Below are 7,660 nucleotides of genomic sequence, written 5' to 3' on the forward strand. Positions count from 1 at the left end.
AAACAAACAAACAAACAAACAAGCAAGATAGAAGCCAAAGTATTTTATAACCTAATCTTGGAAGTAGCATTCCATCATTTCTCTTTACCCTAGTGGTCACACGGACCAACCCTGGTATAGTGAATACCAGGTGGCAGAGATCATTGGGGGCCATTTTGGAGGCTGGCTACCACCGAAAACAAATCAAACAGATAAATCTTTCTATAATCCTTGTCTTGTGGCTTTTTATACATTTATATTAAGATTAACAAGTCGATTTTCCCACTGAGGTCTCCAGATAGCCATAGAATCAGAGCCATCCACCTGGGACAAAAAGTAACATTAGATCAACTAGTATAAAAATACATTGAATTGAAATATTCAGGCAAAGCAGTAAGAAAAGTACCCTATACCAAAATTAGTTGTGAGACAGAGAAACATCGGATTTTTAAAGGAAATATCTGAAAACTGGTTACACGAGTCTTGAGCTTCTCACCCAGGGGCTATTTCTGCAGATCAGAGATATAAAAAGGTCAAGAGAGAGGGAAATTGGAGAGAATATGTGAGGAGGGTTTGATGGAGAGAGAAATTTATTGCTGTGAGTCCTATCTAAAGGAGACCAGTGAGAGTTGCTTAAATGAAATTGTTTTGAGAGCTTGAAATGCATTCTCTGTCGCTGGAAAGCAAAATAGACAGATGTCTGGCTCTGCCCAGGAAATCTGGAAGTCAAGTGAGATGTGCTAGCAAACTGTAAGGCACTTTGTGAAGAAGAGTTGCTGGCTTGGGATTGCCCTGAACTTCCAGAGTCTGCCTGGGCAAAGCCAAGACAAGAATTTTGGAAAGATTCATCTGTTTAACTTGTTTTCTGTGGTAGTCAGCCTCCAAAATGGCACCCAATGGTCTCTGAACAGAGAATGCTTGTTTTCCTGTAGAACAGAAGAGGGCCTAGGAGAAAAGGAGTTATCTTGGATCCATTTAAAATACAGACAGAGTCTATGGCCATGACACCCTGAACATGCCCGATCTCGTCTGATCTCAGAAGCTAAGCAGGGTCGGGCCTGGTTAGTACTTGGATGGGAGACCACCTAGAAATACCAGGTGCTGCTTTAAAAAAAAAAAAATCCAGGTAGAGGCCTACCTGAAGGAGGAGAAGATCAATGGAGGGATTCAGAGTGATCTGAACCAGTAAGAAAAAAACAGAACAAAACAAAACGAAAAGCAAGAGCTGAGCCAGGAGGAGCCAGCGTATGAAGCACCATTGCCCAGACTTCAGAAATTGCAGTCATAGGTACAAAGCTAGGGAATTTCTAAACTCATGAAATGGCTTATGAAAGAGTCAATTTCAAATATCTATAGTGCCAGCTGAGCAAAAGCTTTCCAATGCCCCTGCCTCCTGGTTCTCTCCCAGCTCGGATCCTGGTTGGCAAACTGGGGGTGGGAGATGGAAGGGTGGGGAGGAAGGGACCATCATCAGGTAGGCAAAAAGGAAAGAGACCCCACTAAAGAGACCCCACTCAACTCACACAGTCAGGCAGCACACAGTCAGGCAGCACAAAGTAGGTCCCAGCTGGGGAGGCAAGGTTTAATTCAAGTTTGAAGTTTATTATCTGAGACTAGACACGTTAAATTATTGAAATTATACTGTGTTTCAGTGATTGAAAGACTTTCTTTTACCTAAGAGTGACAAAACAAGGAGAGGTAGTCAAGTTTTTATCCTGGGGGCAAGTGTTATAACAGGACACTACGAGACAAAATCAAATTATTTATATGATCATAAATCATGATTTCTTCTTGTTCAATTTATAAGTTTCACTAGCAATTGCCTCTGTGCGTAAAATAAGGGTCATTTTAGACATAAAGCAACTGACTCCTCCCTAGGTGAATTGCAGCTTGTACTATATTGTCTCAGAGCTTGACAAAAACAACAAGTGAACCAGACAATAAAAGGAGTCAAAATGTCAATTTTGTCATATGCCTGTAGGATTGAGGTTGTGATGTCAATTTTTTTCTCAAGGCCTTATGATGAGTTCTTACCCACTTTAAGACCAAAAGCTTAAAAAGCCATTCAACTATTGTCTCTTCATTCGTTTGCTCATTCAATCATTCATTCACTCAGTAACCTTTTTCTGAGGTTCTACCACATGCCTAGAATCTTCCCTTCCATTCCTCAAAAAAACGCTCATCATCTTTTATATGAAGTTCTTTGCCATATCTCCAAGACTTCCCCCAAGTTTATCAGCTGCACTGAGCCAGGTGGCAGCTTTCTTGTAAGAAATATTTGGATAAGATTTAGAGAATCTGGGTATTATACGTAAATGTGATAGGACACAGAGGACTTGGAGGCCTCTGACACTTAACTGCCAAATATATAATTATATAGGTATATATATATTTTTTATGTATGTATAGATCTGTATATACATACATATAATACATTTGTATTTACATATATGGATATTCTTAGTAGCATTTAGTTATAAACAGACTTGCAATCTGAAAAGTTTAAATAAAAATAATATTTGATATATTTATAATACTTTGCAGAATGCTACCTATTTTTTTTCTCTTAAGAAAGTCATCCTCTCTTTTTATAGCCCAAATCTTTCACAAGCTAGAGATCTAATATCCTTCTTGGTGAGTACCAGGGAGACTGGATCTTTTAACACTTAGAAAAACTAGTGCCTTCTGCTACATAGAACATTTTAAATAACTTCTTTGCCTCTTAGTTTTTTTAATGAAGGTTTTTCCCATAGTTAAAAAGCTGTCTTTATGCATATATATGATACTTATATAATATAATGTTTATATTTATATAATATCAAGATATTTAAAATATCTGAAATTAATTTGGATGTATAATAAGAGATAAAACATTAAATCATCATCTTAGACAAATGGATACACAAATTTCTAATATCATACCACAAATTAAATAGTCCATACTTGCCCCACTTATTTGAAAGGAAATCTTTAACAAATCTTTCATTTCTGTGGATCTGTTTCTCTATTTTGTTTGGTTCTATATCCAAGCTGATAGAAAATTGTTTTAATTACTATAGCATCAAAGTCAATTTTGATATCTGGTTCCTCAGTGTTCCCTGAACACCCTTATTGCCCAAGCTTCTCCTCTCAACCAGAATGCCTTCGCCTCCTCTCCAAATCGCCCATCCCTGACATTCAGCTCAAGCAGGGGACACCTGGCTTAGCGGCAAATTTATGTGGAAAAGACAAAAGGGTTTTTGAGCGATTACAATTTTTCTGCTTATTTGCCATACAATGTGGTGGCTGAAACCCAAGGAAACATTAAGCTACAGGTGAACTGTGTTCAGAAAATGATACATTATGGTGATTGGATCTTTAACCTGAACACATCTGGAGTGCTGGGCTCAGGGATGGGTGCCGCCTTTGAGCAGGAGCATCCTCTGACTAGAAAGCGGCCAGAGGATGACGGATTGAGTCATGTGGGGGAAGAGGGAAGGATGATTGGAGAGGAGTGGACTCGGGAACTGCTGGTGGTTTTCTTCAAGTCTGAAGAGGGATTAGACAAAACTCTTTTGTCTGGAAGGGAGAAATAAAGAAGTTAAAGAAAGCTAGCTCTCAGATCTATGTTGCAGAGAATTTTCTAGAGAAAACAAATCCCTCAAAATAAAAGTAATCGATTTGTGAGGTAAATGGATGCCTATTACCAAAAATATTTTAAAAGAAGTTGTATGCTGTGGAAGAGATTTCTGTTTGGGTAGGAAGATGACCTTGGTGCTTCTGTGGGTGTTCTCCATCTCTCTAAATTCCCTTTGCTTCCTTGCAAGTCTTCAGCTCATGGCGCTTGCACCCACATCTCAACAAATAACAGGATTTCTGGCCTATACCATACAACTCTCATGTAATATTTCTTGAGCTGAGCTTTCTCTTAAGTTGTGATTTAAATTTTTAATCCTGTGTCCTTTAAGTGCAGAGACTCTTCCTAAAAAGTATTTTTTCTTTCATAGCAGCTTGCCCAGTCTCATGCATTTATAAGTAGCTTAATACATATTTATTGACTATTCAACAATGTGCTGTCTAATGTGCTAATAGTCCTAACTCCAGTCACCAAGAAATTAATAATGTACATTGTCAGGGATAGGCACCACCTTTTCTGCTTCAGAAATACCCACTTTTTTATGTAACTCCCTCTGAAACTCTCATCCTCATTCATTTCCTCCTCACCATTTCCATTCTCATTTTCTTTTAACGAAAATAAAAATCTTTTGCTGAAATTAAACTTGTTTTTTTTGTTGTTGTTTGTAGTCAGAATTATAGACAGGAGAGGAACAGATGGCTGAGTCTTGAAGAGACAATTCCATGCTGCTGAGGCTTAACAAAGCTAATATAAAAGGTAATTTACCAAAGACTTAGAGAGTCACGGGGCATTTGAGATTCTTTAAAGTCCCAAACCCACTGCCCTTGCCAAGACCTCCCCCCTATTCTCCCCGCAATACTTCTATCCTTCCCAAGAACGTGAGGTTGCCCAGCTGCCCCTGCTGTAGCCACTCTGAAGCTCTGCTCCCCCAAGCACATTTGCTGGGCTGTCTGGGTAACAGGCTGGGGCACCATTGTGTTTTAGCAAATGGTCTTGGCACCGACCAGCTGCCCAGGCCGTGGCCCTGCGCACCTGGCTGGAATCCCAGAAACCCTGTAGTGAGAGCTACACAGACCGTGTAAAGTAGCATCGGTGTCTTTATTTCACTGTGGGAGGAATGCCTTGTTTGGGTTCTCATTTCATTTTTTTCACCTCCCAAAAGGCCCAGCTTGATGTGTTCTGCATCTGCTCTGTTTCATTTAGCATCTGCGTCCGAAAGCTCTTTTTATTCTGTTCCTGATTTTCTTTGAATAGAAAGCTTACCAAATGGCCCATCTGTTCCTTTAAGACTGTCCTGGGCCTATGTCAGCCTCGCTGAGATGTCCCTTTGCTACTCCTCCTGGGCTGGGATTTTCACCATTATACTAACCTTGCACACAGTGGTCACTAGTACTGCAAAGAGAAAATGTTGCTTGTGCTTTTGTTTTCTTATATTCAGGAGAGAAATACTGTAAAACATAGATGGCTTATTACAGAACACCCAAGGTGCTAGAGGGACTGCTTAGAACCCAGGTTGACTGAAGTAATGCAGAGAGAACCTGAATCAAGCCAGATAGAAAGTTGTCAGCTACATGAGGTACTCGCTTCATCTGACCTCTTCAGGTCTTCAGCGATGAAAGGTAGTTCTGTCTCCTGGGATTTGGTCAGGAGACCTATGGATTGAGGAGGAATTTGGCTTAATTTAGATTTATGCAAACCCAGCTTCTGAGATTTCAAATCAGAGCATCGAACACTTACCGAACCCTTATTTATGTGCTTGGTAAAGTGCCAAGTTCTTGCAGAGGAGGAGGAGCAGAGGCTTATATTCAGTTACAAAAGGGCAGACAGTTCAGCATTACATGACGATCATCAGGGAGGGTATGCACGGGAAGCCACGAGTACACACAGGAGGGCACTCACCTCACCTTCTAGAAGAAGTGTCTGAGGTTGGACTGGAAATTGTGTTCCCATCCATCAGGCACATCATGGAGAAGAGGGTTTCAGGAGCAAAGTCAGAAAACGTGAACCAGCATTATCTAAGACCCAGAATCACGATCCAACATGGTGAGTGCAGGCCCCTGTGGGCAGTTTGAAATTGTTATAAGATCTATCAGTATCTAGCAGTACGAAATGAAATTGGAGAATAAAGGCATGGCCATATTGCAAAAGGCCTCCTATAGTAAATGAAGGGGCTGTAGGTAAAGGGGAGCTGCCAAAGCTCTTCGGTTAGGAGTGACGGGATCAGGTTCACAGGTAAGGAAGTTTGCTTTGTCAGGAGGATGGATTTCAAGGAGGGGTTGCTGGGCAGAGAGAACCCAGGGGCAGGTACACCACTCGGGTCATTTAAATCCTGATCCTGACTTCTCTCACCATGACCCAGTCGTTTTTATAGTTCTTCCAGAAATTCCATTGGCTTTACCTTCAAATTATGTCCAGAATCTGCCTTTTCTCGCCAGGTCCACTACCACCACCCTGTCTACCAGCGTTTCTCACCTGCGTTATTGCCGCAGCCTCCTACCTGGTCTCTATTTTTCTCCTGGTTTCCCTACATCTGCTCTCTATGCAACAGCCAAGGTGACCCCTTTAATGCTTATATCAGATCTCATCGTTCCTCTGCTCAAGGCCCAGCAATGACTCCTGCTCACACTCAGGAAAAACGAAAGTTCCTATCACAGTCTCTGAACTCGTTTCCGGCCACCTCCCAGCTTCCTCCGCTCCAACTGCCCTGGTCTTCTTGCTACTTCCAGAACACACCAGCCACGTTCCCGTGTTGGGACCCTTTCCCTCAGCCTGGAATGCTTCTCCAGGTAACTGCATGGCTTGTTGCCTTCACATTTTGCTCAAATGTTATCTTCCCAAAAAGGCTCACTCGATCACTCCGTTTAAAATGGCCACCTACAGTCTCCCCACCTCAGTCTCTCCCACCACCCTGCTCTACTTCTGTTTTTCTATAGCAATGATTATATATTAACTTGCTATATATTTTACCCATTTATTGTGTTCTTATTATCTGCTTTCTTGTTCCCTCCACTAGAAAGTAAATCCTTCAAGGATAGAGATCTTTGTATATTTTGCTTGCTTATAGTATCCTAAGTTCCTAGAATAGTGCCTGGCCTTCAGCATATTCTTAAAAAAAAAATTGTTAGATCAATAATTAGCAGTGGTTCAAATGAGAAATGATAAGGAACTGAACTAAGACAATGATATAGGAAAGAAGAAGAGAAAGACTAGATATATTGAGAAGATTTTCTAATTGAAAATTCTGGGCAAGAGATGGTCTGGAATGAATATCAAGCTTGGATGAATAACTGGGGCAGAGGGCAACCTGATATGAGAGAAGGGGAAAATAATGATGAGCCCTGATCAGGACATTTTGAGACAGAGTTGGCTGCGGAGTACTCAAGTGGAGACCCAGCAAACAGAATTCCAAAAAAAAAAAAAAAAAAAACTCACTGGAGAGATGAAAGCTGAGGCTGTAGAGCTTGAGTCATTAGCATGTTGACTTGTAAATAAGTTAATAACACTCTAACTGGCTTGTGGGCCTGTATATCAGTAGCCAGGGATTGCTGTACACTCTGTTACAAGCACAAAGGAGAGAGAGGTTCCAGGCACATTTCAGAACAGTTTGCAAAAGAGATGGCTAAATTCGTCTATACAGTTGACTCACGAACAATGTAGGGGTTAGGGGTATCAAACGTCCGTGCAAGTGAAAAATCAGTGTGTAACTTTTGACCCCCCAAAACTTAACTACTGGTAGCCTACCATTGACCGGAAGCCTTACCAATAACATAAACAGTTTATTAACACATATTTTGTATGTTGTATGTGTTATGTACTGTATTCTTACAACAAAGAAAGCTAGAGAAAAGAAAATGTTATTAAGAAAATCATAAAGAAAATACATTTACTTTATTTATTGAAAAAATCCAAATATAAATGAACTCACATAGTTCAAATCTTGTTGTTCAAGAGTCAACAGTAATTTCCAATTTCCTTTTCCAAGGGCAGTTTTTCCTGTGAGACATGATCTATAAGGTTCCAAGATGAAACAAAGTTAAAGGTAAAACATCATTGGGATAATTCTAT

General features: G+C 40.5%; 1 pseudogene; it reads left to right on the forward strand.

Annotated features, from left to right (window-relative positions):
- The first annotated feature begins 970 nt into the window (after window positions 1-970).
- Window positions 971-1,089, forward strand: LOC111729177 (annotated as a pseudogene).
- The last annotated feature ends 6,571 nt before the right edge of the window (window positions 1,090-7,660 follow it).

Source organism: Pteropus vampyrus, unplaced genomic scaffold (genome assembly GCF_000151845.1).
Source record: "Pteropus vampyrus isolate Shadow unplaced genomic scaffold, Pvam_2.0 Scaffold8, whole genome shotgun sequence".
Taxonomy (NCBI): Eukaryota; Metazoa; Chordata; class Mammalia; order Chiroptera; family Pteropodidae; genus Pteropus; species Pteropus vampyrus.